General features: G+C 35.2%; 1 protein-coding gene across 9 annotated transcripts in view; it reads right to left on the bottom strand.

Annotated features, from left to right (window-relative positions):
• Positions 1–20281, bottom strand: part of tyn (trynity) — a 113192-nt gene that overhangs the window by 85685 nt on the left and 7226 nt on the right. For 8 of the 9 annotated variants that reach the window (XM_074124756.1, XM_074125058.1, XM_074124671.1 and 5 more), the window contains 2 exons: positions 20147–20237; positions 8682–8758 (listed from right to left, as the gene is read on the bottom strand). The gene's annotated coding sequence lies outside the window, so the exon portion shown is untranslated. Of the gene's footprint in view, positions 1–5336; positions 5498–8681; positions 8759–20146; positions 20238–20281 lie in introns of those variants that run through there. The other variant, XM_074125174.1, reaches the window with a different exon arrangement.

Raw genomic sequence — 20281 nt, 5'->3', positions numbered from 1 at the left:
CCCAGTCTATACCTTTAATGGTTAATATGAGAAATTTATAGTAAAGTATGTTTGCTAGTCGCCCCGGTAGCCGAGCGGTTAGAGACTAGACCCGCAAAGCTGAGATGCATTGCGGTACTAGGCTATATTCCCGGTCTATAGCTTTAATGGTTAATATGAGAAATTTACAGTAAAGTATGTTTGCTAGTCGCCTCCATCCACAACACCTAACCTAATTGGTAGTTGGAAGTAAAGGGCGCCTGAAAAAATTGGCAATTACTTTACTTTACTTTAACAAATTTGTCACAACCACAAATTATTTTATGCTTATGCCTTAAATAATAAAATTATATTGCTGTCAGTAATTTAGCTACCCTTTAGGCCTTCCCAGGCTAAGCCTGAAAATATTGCTTTGATTAGACTTAAAAATCATAAGCACATACTTAACGATCGAACAAAGCTGGAAACGTTTAAGAATTAAGGCTGACACTTTTAGTAGCCTCCTTGCACTTGCGCAGTTGTTCATTCTACTGTGTCTGATAGAATGATATCTTTCTGCTCTCTCCGGGGGTTTGTCCGCTCAGTCCGAGAAATGAGGCGCGCGCTTTAATCATGTTGTCATTTTGAACTGGAAAATTTTATTCAATTTAAATGCTTCGTTACTGTTCAAGGTAAATTCGTTCGTCAGATGTAAATTGGTTAAAATTACAATATTTTTCTTAGTTTTAGAAAAAAAGAGAGGGAAAGAATGGTCATTTATTATCTCTGTGAAAATTCCGATAAGAGAAAGTGTAATACGGAAAATTCTTCGTGGCTCCTTTTTTTTTAGGTCCCTCCCCCTTTTCAGGAAAACTGCCAGGGACTTGGAACACTTTCCTAATTTCCAGCCACGTTTCCTTGTCAAATATTCATATCGGGGACTCTGCAGTTAAAAAGAAAAAGTAAGTCACTGAAAAGTAGATCTTCTTACGTTGTAAGGTATTTATAATCTTGTCAACAACACATTTGAATTTTGCTTTTTTTTAAATATTCATTATTTGACATTAAAAAAAAAGAAAATAAAGAAATCGAACATTCCTCAGAAGAAAAAGAAGACAATCGATAAAGTACCGCTAAACAATCAACCAAGATAAAAACCGGATACATCAAAAGCGGTATGTTTCCCTCTCCTGGATATTTAAAAAAAAAAGACGGCTCAAATAATCAAATAAATAAAAAGGAATAAAGAAAGCTGCTTGGAACAGTAATTTGTCAAAATGATGTCCCTCTCATAATATAAAACTAAAAAAAGAAAAACTATACTCCAAAAAAGGTGGAAACTAAAAAAATATAACGAACTAGTATTGAACAGAAGTCTCTAAGGACGGAAACTACCGTCTATTAACTTTAATAATGCAAACAAAAAAACTTTTCGTCTTGGGCAAATAGTGGAGGCAATACTGGTGACATTGTAGGGTATAAAAAACATCTTATGACTTTCTCTCCCTTTGAAAGTCACTGCTGTAACTGAGGGGCGAATTTTGGATTTTTCGCAAACTCGAAATTCTAATTGATATTTTAGAAATGGTAGAATTTCCCAGTAATGGCACTCGTACCACTCACGTTTTCCCTAATAATTGCCCTAATCAGTGAACAAAGTTAGGAGAAAAGTTTAGGGAAACGGGCAAAGTGATAGAAAAGTAATTCTTCCGGAGGCGCCACGGTAGCCGAGCGGTTAGAGGCTAGACCCGCAAAGCTAAGATGTATTGAGGTACTAGGCTATATTCCCAGTCTATACCTTTAATGGTTAATATGAGAAATTTACAGTAAAGTATGTTAGCTAGTCGCCACGATTGCCGAGCGGTTAGAGGCTAGACCCGCAAAGCTAAGATGTATTGCGGTACTAGGCTATATTCCCAGTCTATACCTTTAATGGTTAATATGAGAAATTTTGCAGTAAAGTATGTTTGCTAGTCGCCTCCGTCCACGACACCTAATTTGGAAGTTGGACGTAAAGCCCGCCTGAAAAAATAGGCATTAAAAAAAAAAATGCTTTAGGTTTAGTAAATTGTCTTTCAACTGTCTTTAGTTTTGCAAAAGATTTAATTCTTCTTTAACAGTATACAAGTATAAACCATATAAACGCCAAACGGGTATTTGGGGGTTACCGGAACGCTATGGCACTTTATTGTATGCCATTGTTTTTAATTTTATTTATTTATTTTTTTTTTAAGTTGTGGGACGATTTAAATATTTATATTACTGAGTTGTGTATTCTTTAGAACGTGTTGGAGGACTTAAGAGTGGAAGCGTATCTAGGGCTCTAGCGAGTGGTGATCCCTGACTTTCGGCAACTCTAGGGATTCTGGTTCCCTTTGTTGGAACCAGACTGGAAGCCATAACACTAACTGCTGTCTTCCTGCTCTTTTTGGTACTTCCTTGGAAAGCATTTGAAAGTTACAGGATGATGGAAATGTAAAAAATATAAACATTCCTTATCTAACATCGTTTCAGTTACATTTAATACAGGTGGTGTCTTTTCCAGTAGATCTTGGAGGAGAAGGATATGTTGGCGGGCGGTGATCTCCGACTCTTCCTAGGTCCTGATCTGGATGCAATAGTAAAGAAGTACCAGTTAAGGTAGGAGGAACATGACAAAAGCTATAACTGGCTAACCCTTCAGAAAGACGTCGTATAGAGGGGAAGGACCAAGGTTGAGTTGGATAGACGGCATCACACTGTTCGACTTCTAGGAAAAGATACAATTTCAGACGATGAAGGAGCGTCCTAGCGGATGAAGCCGATTGGCAAAAGATTGGTAGATATGGAGGACCTTGAAAATAACTTTGCTGCAGAGACGTCCTAGTGAGTAGGAATATTAAATAGGCATAATAGGTATGCCTCTAATGCGATATATAAATAAATAAATAAAAAACATAAATTAGGTGGTCATAATTTGCCTCTGTCATTTAATCTCGTAGGCAAGACACGCATTATATTAGTGTACTGCATACTGTATACTCTACTCTTACAGTAAGAAGTAAATCTATTTCTGGCTTTTAGACACAGCCTGGAGGAGATTGGCCCAGCGGGCGGTGATCTTCTTAGGTCGCTTCTTTGTTTTTGCCTAAATTTGTTTAATCTTTTTTAAGCCTAATTTTTTTTTTTTTAATTATTGGACCAATGAAGTGATGATGGATTTTTACGAAGAGTGTGACATCATCCGATTTTTTAAAAATGAGCAGATTCAGATGGATGGGAACATACTACTCGGCAGAGCGATAACTCAATACTGAGGAAGCTCCTAGAAGGCGTCGGAGGAGGGGGGAATTCCTCTGGTGGAGGCGGTTCCTGCTAGGAGGGCTACAGACAGAGATGGCCTCCAGATGATCAATTGGGTGGTTGCGCAAAGAATGTTGATGTTGATGGCGACGTACGTTGCCAAACATTACATCGGAGAAAATAGGTGGAGTTATTTTCCAGAAATTCTACAATCTTCTTGAAATCTATCCTTCAATTTTTTTGAAACTTGGTATTTTTAAAGTAGCATTATACTGTGTGAGTTGGAAATAGTCCTTAGTAGTGGCAAGGCACTTTAAAATGGATGCTTATTTCTGAGTAGCACCAAGAATCAATTATCTGTGAAAATGGTGAGACATTTAGGTGGGTAAGTAGCACATGACCATGAATCGAGTCATGGCGAATTTGACTGAAAAAAGATTGCGTTCATAAAACTCACACTATCGGATGAAAGATTTCAGCGGAAACCTTAAACACGAAAGCGAGTATACATACAAGGGTTATAAGCAGATCACATACTGAGTTAGCGTTTTGGAAAATAGTAATTTTCCTGGACGGGGAGGGGAAGTTACTAATTGGGTGCAAACTAGAAAAGAAAAGTTTGATGTAGCAGTTGGCGGGCGCCGGAAAAAAGGATTAGATCCATCAAATTCGCAAGCCAGTAATCGATTAAGTCAAATTTCCCCACAAATTTGTAGTATTTTAACTTTCAACCCTAACAACTACAGGAAGAAATTGACGGCATGCCCACTTTTTGTTTTACCGGAAAAATCTGCTCCAGAGTCTGAAAAATACATTGTATTATCACAGCCTCTTTTAAGATCCGTAAAAACTTGAAGGTCAAAAAAAGTAGCTATATTAATGAAGAAGACTTTTTCTTAGATTTTTCTACGATATTTTTCTTGCAATACATTCAAGAAGATCAACAACTTATATGAACTTAAAAGCGGTATGAGGTAAGCTTCCCTCTAAGCCGTTTTAGTGGAATGCACGGCATACGAACTATATAATTTTAATAAGAATTAAGTATATTTCTGTGATTCAGAGTTTGAAATTTGAATTAGATAATAAATTTTAATAATATGACATATTTTATAAGTATATATGTAAGTAATATATATATATATAGTAAAAACATTCTGATGTTATGTCAATAAGTTTAACAAAATTACACTATTTCCTCTGAAATTATTGATATTATCACCTTAGAGTTTAAATTAGTTATTTTCTGTTTCAAAATTTGCAATTTTAAAATTACTAGGTACTAAAGTAAATAAAGACGCTAGAAAAGAATGACTACTTTTATAACCACTCATTAAAGTCACTAACATCAAGGCGTCAACAGAATGACGTCAGTAAAGAATACAAAGATATAAAGCAAAAAAAAAAAATAGGAAATTAACTAGTTGGCAAAGTCTATGTCACCGACTATTAAACAGGTGGATAAAAAAATAAATAAAGTGCGGTCGAGGTTAATAACCTATGTCCTACTGGCCTCCCTCAAGGCCATATAATTTTATAAAAATTATATTTCTATTTTAGGTTATAGATTCTTTTCCCACATTTTAAAGATCTAGTACACACAAACGGACCAAAAAAAAAAAAAAAATGGTAATCCATAATATGTGGTAAACCGCTTTTATAAAAATGAAATTACACTTTAAAAAAAAAATATATATATATATATATTGTGGTAACCACATAACTGCACTGTAACATTCCAATTTGTAGGTTATATAGACTAACCTACAAGTTAGTCAACTAAGGGGAAGGTTTCTTTTTTTTTTGTTCATTTTACCGTACGATATGTTGTTATATAGAGGTTGGTAACGCGCATACACCTGTAAAGAAAGAACACAACACGTAGCGGTCTCTTGTGAGAAATAATAACACTACTCATCTGTTCGGTTTTTCGTTTTTTAATTTTTTTCGTTTTTTTTTTTAATTCACACGGCAAATTTTAATTTTTTTTAAATAAATAGTCATTTTTAATTTAAGGAAAAATTTAAAATAAAATAAATAATACGTCACTGTAATAATTTGAAAATAAGTTAATTAAAAATTTGGAAAATTCTTACTTTGTTTTTATTTCTAGAAGAGAGTAGAGGAAGAAGTTCGTTTCTTCGGTAGACGTTGAAGAATAACTACAACAGCCAGCCAGAGCCAAGATGTGGACGTCGGAAGGTGTACTCACTGTGGCACTCAGCACAGGTCTGTACTTGTTTACCAAGGAGTGGGGCTGAAGAACTCTCTATATATATAAAAGGATGGAACGGGGAAAAAATAAGCCCTGGAGGGGAGCAGAAGGATAGTAAAGTTTGATGGGCCACTGATCCTATCCCTACCACAACCGCTCTTATACCGCAATAATTCTTCACCAGGTGTAGTGAAAGAGGTACCTTTTTTTTCTTTCTCTATCTCTGTCTTTAATAGAAAAACCAGAGGTATTTTTAGAAAACGGAAATCACAAACCTCTTAATACGTCCTTTAAAAAAAAAAAAAAAAAAAAAAAAAAAATGCTTTCTCCTTAATTCTGATGCTTCACTGTTTTCGGCCAAGATCGGGCAAAACGAAAGTGCAATATTACAGATGATAATTTTTTTTCGTGATTTTCTTGAAAATAGCTGAAGCGTTTTTTGTTCGAAAATTTTCCCGAAAACTTCTCCGGACAACTGCAACCTCAAGCATTCCTCTCTCCTAGCTTTTCGGTTAGCCTAGGAAAACTAGCTACAGTTTTTCAGGCTGAGCTAGCTGCAATTAGGTTCTGCGCTACCGAGATTAAAGGGCGAGGAATTATTAATTCCAAGGTCGTAATTTTCTCGGATAGTCAGGCTGCTCTACGGGCAATTAGTTCCTACCAGGTCAACTCAAGGCTGGTTTGGGACTGTCTGGGTGCCCTGAAGGAAATTAGTGACCAAAATAAGGTCATTCAGGACATAAGGGAAACGAAGCGGCAGATTTATTGGCCCGGGAAGGCTCTGCGGGACACTTCGTTGGCCCGGAGCCCTGTTTTGGGGTTCCGAAGTGTGTTACGACTGCGACCATTAACTTATGGGTGCAGAGTAGGTCTCAGGAGTGGTGGCTAGGCGAAGGAGTTTATTAAAGGCTATTCACCGAGGCTGACTGCAGAATTAATCCGTCAAGGCCGTGGGGCTATAAGGATGATTGTAGGCCTATTAACTGGCCACTGCAGACTCAGAAAACACATGCATCGCATGGGCCTGGCAGATGATAGCCTCTGTAGGTTCTGTCAGGAAGAGGAGGAAACGGCACTGTACGTGTTGTGTCAGTGTGAGGGGCTCGGTGGCTAAGGATGTTACTTCTCGGGGAGGAAAAACCAAGGCCTGTGAGCTTTACCCAAGAGTCGCTCTCCAGCATTAAGAGTCTGATTAAAAGGACAGGTCTGGAGGGTGAGCTTTAAAGTGAGGGGATCCACAATAGATCGAAAGGGGTCGCAGTGACGTAGGGGTCGCAGTGGCGTAGGCCTTGAGGCCGCCCTAGTCTAATCTAATCTAATTCCTCTCTTAAGTGACGCTTCGTTACCATTTATACAGCTTTGCCGCTTACATAATATAAAGATGCAATTTTTTATACCTTGCGACTAATAATAATCCTACTGTGCCCCTACTGGGCCAAATAGGGCAACACATATCCTACATCATTATCAGTTCAGTCAGTGTAGTGATTATGAAGCGTGGCTTTTTTTTTTAAGTGGAAGTTCCCCAAATCGGATCCCGATTGTAGCACATTTTCATCACCTAGGAACAATGCTAATATATGTAAAAGTGCCATCAGAGGGTGCTGAGGACAGCGTGACACAACCTGAATGTTAGGTTATAGTCTGGGAAGGTTCAGCGTCACTTTAGAGTGTTTACGTTACTTTGAGTGTTTTCACAGTGTTTAACGTCGGTGAAATATAAACTAGTAATTTAATTATTTACAAAATAAAATGTTTCGAAAACCGTCTTAAAGTGTATAGTACTTCCGCCCCCGTCCGTTAAGCCCAGCCTAATAAACTAGGCGATTACATTACAATTTACTTATCCCCCAGGTTTTCTCTCTGAGAAAGATAAAATTCTAGGAACACCTAGGAGAGTATGGACAACAAGAAGCTGTGAGATGTGGAATTAAGAAACTAAAGATACCCAAGATCCTTTCATCTTTTTTCCTTTAAATGCTGTCTACTTCGAAATAAGCAGTGAATGTCCAAACGGGACTTAAAAGATCAGAAACAAACTGACGAACAAAAAAAAACCTTATATTTCGACCTATAATTCAACCATTACAAAGATTACAGTTAAAGAATATTGCTGATTCCCTTATTTGGAGATTATCAGACGCCTGTATGAAGACAGACACACCACCATAGTTAGTGTTTGAAAACCGTTCGGGAATGAGCCAGGCAAACAGCTGATAATGAGCTATTATGATGACTGGCAACAGCGTACTTCCTGAAGGAGGCTCCATCACATATCCAGACTTCCTGTAGGAGATCTGTACTTGCGTCACTTATAATATTTATTTTTTTAAATTCAATTCTCTAGGAGGGTATAGCAGGCCAAGTTTAAAGGGCGCAACTGGTACCAAAGAAGAGAACCCAGCAGGACTTACCAATTTCTTGTGTAATTGACCTCTACATTCTTTAACCTCTTGGACTTCAGGCGGGCTTTACCTCCAACTACCAAATTAGGTGTCGTGGTCGGAGGCGACTAACAAACATACTTGACTATAAATTTCTCATATTAACCATTAAAGGTATAGACTGGGAATATAGCCTAGTACCGCAATACATCTTAGCTTTGCGGGTCTAGCATCTAACCGCTCGGCTATCGTGGCGACTAGCAAACATACTTTACTGTAAACTTCTTTTATAAACAATTAAATAAAATCCGAGGCCTAAGACCGGGAATCGAACCCAGTACCACAATACACATTAGCTTTACATCTTACCTCTTGTAATCACAATCAAAGAACAAAAAAAATCAATCGCACACATCTTAAATTCCGAGTTTTTACATTTACGATTCAAGTTTTTAATAGATATATAATTTTCATTCATTTTATATTATTCAACATTTCTGCTGAAATCGAAAAAAACTGAGTACGAAATGACGGTGTTAAAATAAGTCGAAAATTAAAAGCCTAGGATCCTCAAGAATATGAAGAAATGCAGTATAACTACCGTGAAGATCTGTTCACCTATAAGAGGCTGCGAAAGCGGACGACAGACGACAGCCTTCTGGATTCATGTATTTAAAGAAGCATATAATGCAAAATTATTGAACAAATGTGCATTTTATATCAGATGTAAGAAATTGAAAAACTCAACGGAGCTATAAATTTGTCAATTATTTAAGAAATTACAAAAAAAAAAATAGTTACAAAAAAATTTTGTACTATAAACAATGTGTACTATAACTTACATTTCGGTGGAGATAATATAAAGGGTTCGGCCATCATCAAAGATCTGAGATTTCTCCAAGATTCTCTCACTTCCTGCCTGTTAAAAAAAAAAGAAAATAACATCAACTGAATGGTAAGCAATTTTTATTTTTTTTTAAGTTGGTATTTTTACTTTCTCTATACTATTTTTTTAGAGACTACACTTTGTGTATTTGAGTTTTCAATAATCACTTTTGAGGTCTCAAATTACGAATAAGTGATTTTAATAAATTGATCACTAAAAGTATAAGGTCCACTAAGTGGATCTGGAAGTGAGTATGTATTGGCCATCACTCAAAAAAAACAAAATCTTCAGTCTCCAAATTTGATTTTTGAATTATAAATTACAATTCCTCAACCGGAAGTCCCACTTAATTGATTAAATACGATTGTCTTGAAAAACTTTGTAAATTACATGCATTCAAAATAATAACTTTTATTTTAATTATGTGCCTAGGATAACTCCTGTAAGTCCTGTCGGCTGATGGGGGCGTTCCTCAAAGTTCCGGTCTAATATGCTGAGTTTGAAAAATGAAATAAGTTAGAACTTGAGTGTTCAAGTTCAATTATTTTATTAAAGGTTACATTTAATAAACAATCTAACACTATCTTAATAATTACTAACTTTATCTAAATGATGAAAATAAATGTATTATTAGTTATTATTTGTACTTTAACTTCACCCAAGTAACGAAAGGCCGGCCTATTATCTTACATGATACTTAGTATTAACTATGGAGTAAAGTAAATATTATTAGAATTTTTTTTTTAATAGTTACAATATGTAATGTTCGGGTATAAAACGTTATTGGTAAAGATAATAAATAAAGTGATGGCGATAGGTGCAGACGGGCGGAAGTGTGGAAACGGAAGACTAGATGGTCAGTTATTGCGGTCGGAAACTAGGCACTGTGATCTTTTAACTGTCTCACCGCTAGAGGCGCTCCGGCTCTCTAATAACCTCTACAACTATTAACTTTACAAAGTATATAAACTCAATTTATATAAATTACTTATTCTCTTTCTCTCTCTCTCGCAATAAATAAATAATACCTTCTCCTATCTCTTACTCTTAAAAAAGAAAAAAAGAGAGAAGGAAATAAAGTAATTTCATTCAAACTAATTTGTACCAGAAGTACTGGAGTTGTTTGAATGAATCACCAAAAAAACCTTGGAGTAGACGAAACCGGAAAAGTAAGAATCGAACAATACAAGAAGTTACAATAATGACAGACAAGAATGATCGATACCGTTTAAATCATTATCCAGCTGACAATAATCATTAAGGTGCAAAGCATTCTGGGTAAAAAAAAATAACAATGTGAACACTCGCACGACTTACTCTGATTATCATTATTGAGTTGCTGAAACATTTAAACTTATACCTCAAAATGCAAAAAAACTTATTTCTCTGCCCAAAATTATTTAAGTAAAAAAACGTAGGCGACTAGCGAACATACTTTACTGTTTTCTCATATTAACCATTAAAGGTATAGACTGGGAATATAGCCTAGTACCGCAATACATCTTAGCTTTGCGGGTCTAGTCTCTAACCGCTCGGTTATCGTGGCGACTAGCAAACATACTTTACTGTTTTCTCATATTAACCATTAAAGGTATAGACTGGGAATATAGCCTAGTACCGCAATACATCTTAGCTTTGCGGGTCTAGCCTCTAACAGCTCAGCTATCGTGGCGACTAGCAAACATACTTTACTATAAATTTCTCATATTAACCATTAAAGGTACAGACTGGGAATATAGCCTAGTACCGCAATACATCGAAGCTTTGCGGGTCTAGCCTCTAACAGCTCAGCTATCGTGGCGCCTAGAAAACATACTTTACTGCAAATTTCTCATATTAACCATTAAAGGTATAGACTGGGAATATAGCCTAGTACCGCAATACATCTTAGCTTTGCGGGTCTAGCCTCTAACAGCTCAGCTATCGTGGCGCCTAGAAAACATACTTTACTGCAAATTTCTCATATTAACCAATAAAGGTATAGACTGGGGAATATAGCCTAGCACCGCAATACATCTTAGCTTTGCGGGTCTAGCCTCTAACCGCTCGACTATTCTGGCGACTAGGAAACATACTTTGCTATAAATTTCCCATATTAACCATTAAAGGTATAGACTGGGGAATATAGCCTAGCACCGCAATACATGTTAGCATTGCGGGTCTAGCCTCTAACCGCTCGACTATTCTGGCGACTAGGAAACATACTTTGCTATAAATTTCTCATATTAACCATTAAAGGTATAGACTGGGAATATAGCCTAGTACCGCAATACATCTTAGCTTTGCGGGTCTAGTCTCTAACCGGTCGGTTGTCGTGGCGCCTACTTTACAGGGAAGAATAAATACCTATTCACCGAAGAATCCCCTTATTTGAACCTTCTTAAAATCAAAATTCTGAAATAAGATTTGTTAACCATTAAGATTAATTTGGGAAAATCTCAAAAAAGTGAAAAATAAAGAACAACTTCCGTTTTTTTTAAATCGATCTATTAGCCACACCTTTGACCCCCACCTTTACATATATAGGACGCAAACCGTACTTACTGATCAAAAAGTCTTTTAAAGTAGAGCATACCCAACCCCCGCTGTTTTTGTGCAAAATCTATAAGCTAGAACTTTTTCAATTAAGAGAGAAGTGGTGCGGGAAATACGTTTTTGAGAAATTACGCTGGCCAAAAACTAAAAAGCACTTTTTGTTAGGCGGTACAACACGATTTTCCAACGGAAACTGAACATCGAAAATCAAATCCTTCTTCTAAAAAATAAGCGGAAGTGTACATTTCTTATTTTACGGCCAATCAAATGTCAAAACGTGAGTAGCAAAAATATGTTACTCTGAGCAATTTAATATAACTACAATAAGTGTAATTACAATACTTTACAAGATGGGCTCGTTTAATTTTTATTTTCTTAAGTAAATATTATACCTAGTCTTTAATTTTTACGACAAACAACAATTATTACTAACAATAATAATAATTATAGATTGTAAAAAAATTAATTGTTTAAAAATACTCAGAAAACATTGAAGTCAATCACAATTGAAGTCAAAACAGAATTTAATAGAAAAAGTTACTGGAAGTCAAAGAGTTCGCCATCCAACAAAACACTTTCACTGACTAGATGCGGACAAACAGTGCATTATAATCGACTAAAAAAACTTCGCAATTCATATTCTAAAGGCTGTGCATATAACACGCTGTATAACCTTCTCCGTTACTTTATACCACATGCTTGGTTTGTAATGAACGTTTACTCAAGATTGATTACTTTGATCTGCAACCACATGATCATTACTCATTATTTGGTGGAGGGGGGAAACTTTAGGCTAGTTGGGATATTTTTTTCGTTTGGGAAATTGCACTCAGGAATTTAGAGAGGTTCTTTGAGCCCCCCACAAAAATGTTTTTAAAAAAAGAAAAAAAAAAATGGCCTCTTTTAGAACAAAATATCTCCCAGACCTTGTTTCAATTTGGCTTCACCATGGGACTAGACGGAAGCACTATTTTAGCAAGAGAATTTTTCACTTTTTAAAGACTTTCTTCCGGTAAAAACTGGGAGTGAGTCAAAGATTGGAATGAATGCAACACAATTAGGGCAAATCTCAATTTGAAGGCAACCATTGAAAAAAGATCGTACAAAATATGCTGAGAAGTCTGTGGAATATTTGTTACGAATTGGAAGCCAGAGCAGTACATAACGCCAGGGTGATCGGCCAAAGAGAGGAAGTGGAAGCCCCCAATTAAAGCTGAAAGAAGGAACTAAGGAGGATTAGAGGATGAGAAATCAGCTCGTCCATGATCGCCAGAAATGCCATCTGAAAACAAACTCAACTACTACTTGGCTATGACCTCACCTTTTCATAGATAGTATTACATTTCTACAGTGTACAGGTATAATATTGAAGCTATAACTATTTCCTTTAGTACAAAGACCAAGTTTCAAGAACATTTGATTACTTAAACTGAAGTAAAAGGAAACCGCGCATGAGTTTGTTTACACTAGATTTTCATTACTTCTTTTTAACACAATCGATTGAGCAAATTATATCGTTTTGACCTCAAAATACTACCAACAGATATTTAATCAAATACAATGACAAAATCAATTAACTGTATGTGGAACAAGTCCACCTACTCATTTACTGGAATCTTACAGGACAGTTTGCCAACTAAAGGTGCATATGTAGGCCATGAGCTCAGACTTATAAATACATATATAACCTATTGGATGATTGGTTGACCGCAAATACATAAAATAAATATATCTTAAATATGTTAGGTGTATGATTTATTTGAGTGAAGAGGAATATAACGGCTTTTGTCTGTCTGTAAGTGCGTGTGTGATGCTGTCATCCTATATTTGGAATTGATGCTGTTTGAACATTACTGATTCTTATCTTGTAATTTTGACGCATTGCGTCTAGTGAAAAAGTTGGTACAACTGTACCTTCCTCTTTAATGTAACCTTTGAACGGAACCTTTCCACGACAGAACTGCCCTAAATTCAAATAAAAATTTTAGATATAAGTATTAGTATATAATCTATATACGTAGTTGGCGGAAAACCCAATAAGCCATTTGCGAAATTATCTCAAAATGAAAAAATCAAAACCGTTACTTTTTCAGAATTTTAGCAAAGTATAGTCTGATCGTATAAAGTGTAGTCTCATAGTCTGAACTACCACTTTTCAGTATAATGTACGAGCCGAGCGGTTAGAGGTAGACCCGCAAAGCTTCGATGTATTGCGGTACTAGGCTATATTCCCAGTCTGTACCTTTAATGGTTAATATGAGAAATTTATAGTAAAGTATGTTTGCTAGTCGCCACGATAGCCGAGCGGTTATAGGCTAGACTCGCAAAGCTAAGATGTATTGCGGTACTAGGCTATATTCCCAGTCTATACTTTTAATGGTCAATATGAGAAATTTATAGTAAAGTATGTTTGCTAGTCGCCACAATAGCCGAGCGGTTAGAGGCTAGACCCGCAAAGCTAAGATGTATTGCGGTACTATTCCCAGTCTATACCTTTAATGTTTGTAAAGTATGTTTGCTAGTCGCCTCCGTCCACGACACCTAATATTTGGTAGTTGGACGTAACCAGGAAATAAATGCTAAGACCATACATTACATAAAAATGGCACTGTGAAGACCAACCACTTGATAATAATCAAGCTAAGTGACAAAAATAAGATAAAATAGCTGAATATTTTTCCTAATTTGGCATAATTCATCCTCTTTGCCATTAGATTAGCTCATAGTCTAAATAAAGAATTTTTAAGATCCCAAATCTGAACAGTAAAAATTGAAGGAGTGTAAAATAAAACTGATAAACAAATTACGAAAAGCAGATTTAAAGATGATCGTTGCGCGATTGAAAAGGCTTAAAAACAAAAACAGAATATTTAGATAAGAAACCAGCTGATGATTTTCATAAAGAGATGTAATAAGAATGAATTATAACAGAATTACTTTCTCATTCCTCTGTTTTAATTATTCTCCCGAGCAGTTATTCAGCAGAATAAAACAGTTAGCCAATTATTTTTATTTTCTTTGTTAGGCTTTTTCTTATTACATTAATTCTAAGTTATATTTATAGAAGCCATAAACTAGGCCAACAGTTATTGCAAAGAGTTCCTCATTCCTCATTGAGCTATGAGACAAACATGTTAAGCATTAACTTAATCTCCATAATTTTTCCCTAATTTTTTACTTAATCCCCTAAGATATATTTTATTAAATTATCTTTTCTTGACTTAATATTTTAATCCAATAATAAGAAAATATTTGGATGAACTCAAACAAATTCTCTTATCGTAGATTTAGTGAAAAAAATTTCTTAAAATTTACACTAAGTTCTGAAGAAGTACTCAGTAGGGTGTTCGCATGTTCAACATTTTCAGTAAAATCACGAAAAACTGCCCTGTATAGTGACACTTTCTGCCATTTCAGTGTAATAGACGCCACGTTAGCCGAGCGGTTAGAGGCTAGACCCGCAAAGCTAAGATGTATTGCGGTGCTAGGCTATATTCCCAGTCTATACCTTTAATGGTTAATATGAGAAATTTATATTATAGTGTATGTTTTTACTTATATGTTTGCTAGTTGCCTACGTCCACGACACCTAATTTGATATATGGAAGTAAAGCCTGCCTCAAAAAATAGGCATTTAAAAAAAAAAAATTCTGTACATAATTCCATAATTTACACTGAAATAACTTATCGAATTTTCTCTGAAAAACTAGTCTAACAAAAAGCTGTAGAACTACTTATGCACAATATTAATTCCAAAGAAAACCGAAGACTCTTTAATCGAGAAAAACTCAAAACAATAAAACGTCGATTCAGTGAAGTAGCACTTCCGGCTCGACTGATTTTTCCTAAAAGTTTATTTTCAGATTCGACGGTGGTACTTAAACTGAATTAAATTTTAACTTATTTTCTATCTTTCGTTATTAAGTTATGTGGACCATATTACATCACCGATAGACAGACACATCAAAATACGGATAAATTTGTAAAAACCAGTTTTTTTAGGGGGGGGGAAGTTAAGGAGTTTTTTTTAAATGAATACTTCCGATGAAAACTTTATTAGTCGTCCCTCGTAACTAAGCAACAGTTAATGCCAAAAATTTAATTAAACAGTAACTATAAGTTTAGTGAAATCTTTGAAACTATTTTTTAGACAAACAAATCGCGAATAACCTGTTTTTTAAAAACAGATTTGCCAACTTACAGGTGATTTTAAAATTTTATATTTTCTGGGAAGATTCTATAATCAAAAGTCTGAATGACCTAATTCTTCACGTCCGGCTAATTTTTGGCAATGCATTCTTCTTTCAAGTTGGAACTACACTATCGTAATAATGGATCTGCTTAAAAAGAAGAAAAACTGTCTCAATCCGACCATATAGTTCGAAGTTCCCTGAAGACCTAGAAGACTAGTCTGTGTCTGTGGCCGGAGGTCCGTTAGCTGTCTTCGTTAACTCATCTTGCACATGCTTCACCATTGTACAACCTTTTATAAATAACGGAATACAAACTGTACGCCAAACACTTATATATATATATATATATATATATATATATATATATATATATATATATATTTTCCGGCTATTTCTGTTAACCTGGAGAAGACTACACGAACTTCAATTCCAGACTCTAGTGATGGTGTTTTGAAAACTGGATTTACACCAATTGGTGGAAGTTAGACATATAAAAGAAAAGAAAAAGATTGTAATTTTTCAATATTTAAAAGAAAAATTCTTCGGCATGTATATATATATATAAAAAGAAAGAGTAATCCATTTTTTTCAAGAGTGGCTTAATGCGGAACTACTAAAATTAGATAACGTGGACGAGGGCGGAAGCTCCCTGTCAGACCCGAACGTGGTACCTAAACTGTATCTTTACTATTAACATTATTTTCTATTTCTAAACAGTTAAAAGTAGCCTCATGCAGGATTCGAACTGGAGATCATCACCCACAAAGTAGACCACGTTTCGCAATCACTACAGCAACACTTGTCTCCGACTCTTAGGCGTATATTGTTCGTAATTCTTTAGAATTAAAAACAGAAATACAGCTTCCGGAAGCTTTGCCAACTTTTCAAGGCCGGATATCAATAAAACGATTACAATGTCTAGACTTGGAAGGCCAAGCTTTATGGGGAAATAGGCGTCTTATAAAAATAAAAAATATCGTATGAACGTTCAAGCAACGTTATAATAATTGTTAAGATCCTAACATTAAAATAATTATACATTTTTTTAACGCGTGTCAACATCTAAGGGCTTTTTCCTCCCGAACTTTCTTTCAGTGTATTGCCGGCCTCCGAGCAGTGTTCCCTCGTTACGGGCAACACTAACCATCATTGGATATTGGAGTTGTAAGAAGAGGAAATCTAAGTAACGACCAACAGCTTGGAATCCAGCATTCGCTACCCACTGAACTAATCCCTCTAATTTATACTCTTTTTTTTTAAAGTTGGAAAACATCCCATGTTACTGTTTCGGTTCCATGTTTCAGAGGACTTGAATAAAGTCAAATGAATCCAAAAAGGGCTTGCCCATACTATAAGATCTACAGATTACTTTTGTGTTGTGAATTTTCTGTGTTAGGTTTCCCTAAGTAAATTGTGTGGAGCGGGGATAGCTTCGCGACTGATAGAAATGACCGGTCATTATTCAAACTCTCCGGTAGGGCAGTTGTATAAGGGTTGATCGTCAAGAGGTGCACGAAAAAGAGTAACGTTGAAAAACACTCCAATTTTGATTATTTTTCTCTATAAGAGATTTAATTCCCAAATTTTCTATTCTACTCGTAATGTTTCTAAGAGTTATGAAAAAATGTAATCTATCATTGTACCATCAGTGACATGTTGTTATGACAGTTGTCTTCCTAATTTATTAATTTATTTTATTCAATATAACATGTGCTTTCCCAAGGTGTAAGTAACCAAATTATTTCAAAGTGCAACTTTTCCACTCAAGATGCACATAAAAGAAAACTTACAGAAGAAACAAAAAAAAATGCACACAATGATTTTCCTCCCTTCAGACGTCCTGCTGCTTTTCCAGCACTGCCATCAGTTTTCAAGATACAAGAAGGAAGAAGAAAAGAAAGAAAGGAAAAACTAAGAATTGGATACGCAGCTTCCATTTATCTGCATACCTTTCAGTAATTCAGTTTCATCATCTGGATCCAAGAAAAATGAGAATGGAGCTTTTAGCAACTTTTCGTTTATTGACTCGAGGAGTTCACTTGTAAAAACTATTTTACAAAATTAATAAATAAATAAATAAAATAAAATCGCGCTCCAGGAACCTTAAAGTGGGCCTTTCCGCTATGAAATACTAATCGTTTTAAGGGAAAAGAAAAATCGATTTAAAAAAAAAATAGCAATCAAGCTTAAACGATTCTCATCCAAACATGAATATCCGGTTATTTTCATTTGTTTTAATGATGCGTGAAAAACAGAGGCATATACTAGCGATTATATGCTATTGACATACCCGGTGCGCACGTACACACACTGAGTAAATTCAATGAAAATTCTAGGCTCTTAAAACATGCATTTTGGGGACGAAAATCTGATCTATAATAAGGGAAGTAATTCTGACCCGTCCATTTTATACTAACACACACCCATAAATATATTTATACATAGAGAGATACTTCCGGGTATTAAAATATACACATATCTCATTATGACCTAAATTAAACGTAGAAGTTAATTTGCATACGCATTCCAAATGTATATAAAATAAAATAAACAACAGAGACAAATCTTTAAAGCATACCTAGAGTAGAACATGTTTATCTATTCAAAAGTAAAACAGGGTGTAAACTTAATAAGCGGAATAACACCGGAAATCCTAAGTAGGTGTAAAAACTGAACTAATCTTTTATACTCTCTCTTATCCGCGTAAGAAAAAAGAAAAAAGGAAGTAAATCCTGGAATCGTGCAGATTTTCTAGTAATTAGTTTTCACTGGAAAAATCAGTTTGGAAGATTGCTGAGTGAGAAAGAGGAGGAATCAGTTTGGAGGTTTCTCCAGCTCCAAGATAATAGAAGCTGGAAGGCTGAGTGGACGTCGAAGCCAAATCCAAGGCATGATATCTCTGTGAGTTTAGAAAGACTGGAGTCAGTTGCTATACATTTGTGAAGCTAAGATTAAAAGAAAAGTGGTCAGACGTAGAGGCGGTGATCTGCTGGAGATCAAACACTAAGACCATGTGAGTCTGCCTGAATGGTCCTTCCGTGTATTGGCACATATTGTCTATGTTGTTCCAATGGTACTTTCAAAAACTTGAGCCATTTAGTGAGCCGTTACAGTGAAAGTTGCCAATAAAGCTTGGACGTACAACTAATCGCCCTAACGATGGAGGGTAAAAATCACATGTCTGAAGCCAATAATTTCTGTAAATAAGAAGTCTGAAACGAAGGAAAGTTACAAGCTATGACGTATAAAAAATAGAAAATATTTTAGATGCTAGTATACAATTAGTAAAACAGTACACTGCACTGAAATGACACTTAAACTGGGAAGCTCAACTCTCTTACAAGGAATTTTCACAATAAAAAGGTTCAAATAGAACTTATGTTGACTACAGCATGAAAAGAGTGCGCCCGGTTCAAAACGTTTAAAAGTTTAAAACAAAATCAGCTTGATAAAGAAAACCATGGAAAACCTTAAGCTTAGCTTCTGTTTTTCACCTACATCCAGTCCTGTAAACCTGTCAAATTGTATTTTCCTCTCTTATAAGTTGTTTTACTTTTAATGCTGGCTCTACAGAAAGAATTCTTTCTAAACAATAATTTCTAGATTAAATTACCCAAGTAAACAGCTTTTAAATGCGGGAACCGGGGCGACCTGATGAAGTTTTCACAAGTATAGTCGAAGTGCATGCACCACGAGAATTCTCTTAAAGCTTATTATTTTATTTTTTTTTCCGAGTTAAATCAAGTTAATATTTCTTTTAATAGGAACCATTTTCCTAGGAGCTTCTTATAGACAACACTGTCCGGTGATTGTGAAAATGGTTCCTATTTTTTTTTAATGATTTAAGGCGCGTCTACATCTAAGGTTATTGGAGTTTTTTTCAGTGCACTGCCGGCCTCCGGATAGTTGTCTGACAACAGTCTGTAACGAGAGAACACTATCCGGAGGCCAGCAATGCACTGAAAAAAGCACCAATAACCTTACATGTTGACGCGCCTTAAATCATTAAAAAAAAAAATAGGAACCATTTACTTAGATGTAAATTTCCTGACAATCCAAAACAAAAGCAAGAAGAGATAGACAAAATCACCTAATCAGAATTAGAATGGACTTACATCGATAACAGTTATTAATAAATTATAAGAGAAAAAAAAAACATGTGCGTGTTTACAACAGATTTGAATTAAATTACTACATATTTTAAGAGAAGTTATAAAATAAACCACTTGAGGGCTGTATAGCCTTGATTTTAACGACACAATAAATTCAGTGTTTTAATTCCTCTGAATTCTTAATTTTTCTATAAACTAAAACCTCCCAAAGTATGGGGAGAATCTTATTTTTTTCTTACAAATACTAAAAAACTTCCATAACATAATGTTGGTGGAGGTTATAAACTCGTAAATATGAAGAATGTACTGTGAAATACAATGAAATGTTATTCTAGTTCTTTTTTTTAATTTTTTTCGGGTTACAAGTCTGGGATTCACATTTACATCATAAAAGTAAGTTGTGAGAACGATTATTATTGTTTTTATAACTTGGAGAAGAAATTGCACGACTTCATAAAAAGTTATGCTTTGTCTAATAAAAAGTCGTTAAAATTATTCCTTTTAATGCTTAAAACAAAAACAACAATAATAGCAGAAATTTAAGTTACAACTTAAAAAAAAAAAAGAGTGTCTAGTTTTACCTGTTAATTCTACTTCATAAGGTTCTTATCTTACATCCCAGTAAGAAAGATCTAGAGAAGTTTATACCAACGCACAAAACTCACTCCCGAACTAAAAAAGAAAGAGAAAATGGTTATAAACAAACTTCAAACTAA

Source organism: Rhodnius prolixus, unplaced genomic scaffold, assembly GCF_049639745.1.
Source record: "Rhodnius prolixus isolate KJV_2025 unplaced genomic scaffold, Rpr scaffold_1, whole genome shotgun sequence".
Taxonomy (NCBI): domain Eukaryota; kingdom Metazoa; phylum Arthropoda; class Insecta; order Hemiptera; family Reduviidae; genus Rhodnius; species Rhodnius prolixus.
This window is presented reverse-complemented; position numbering and strand designations above follow the sequence as displayed.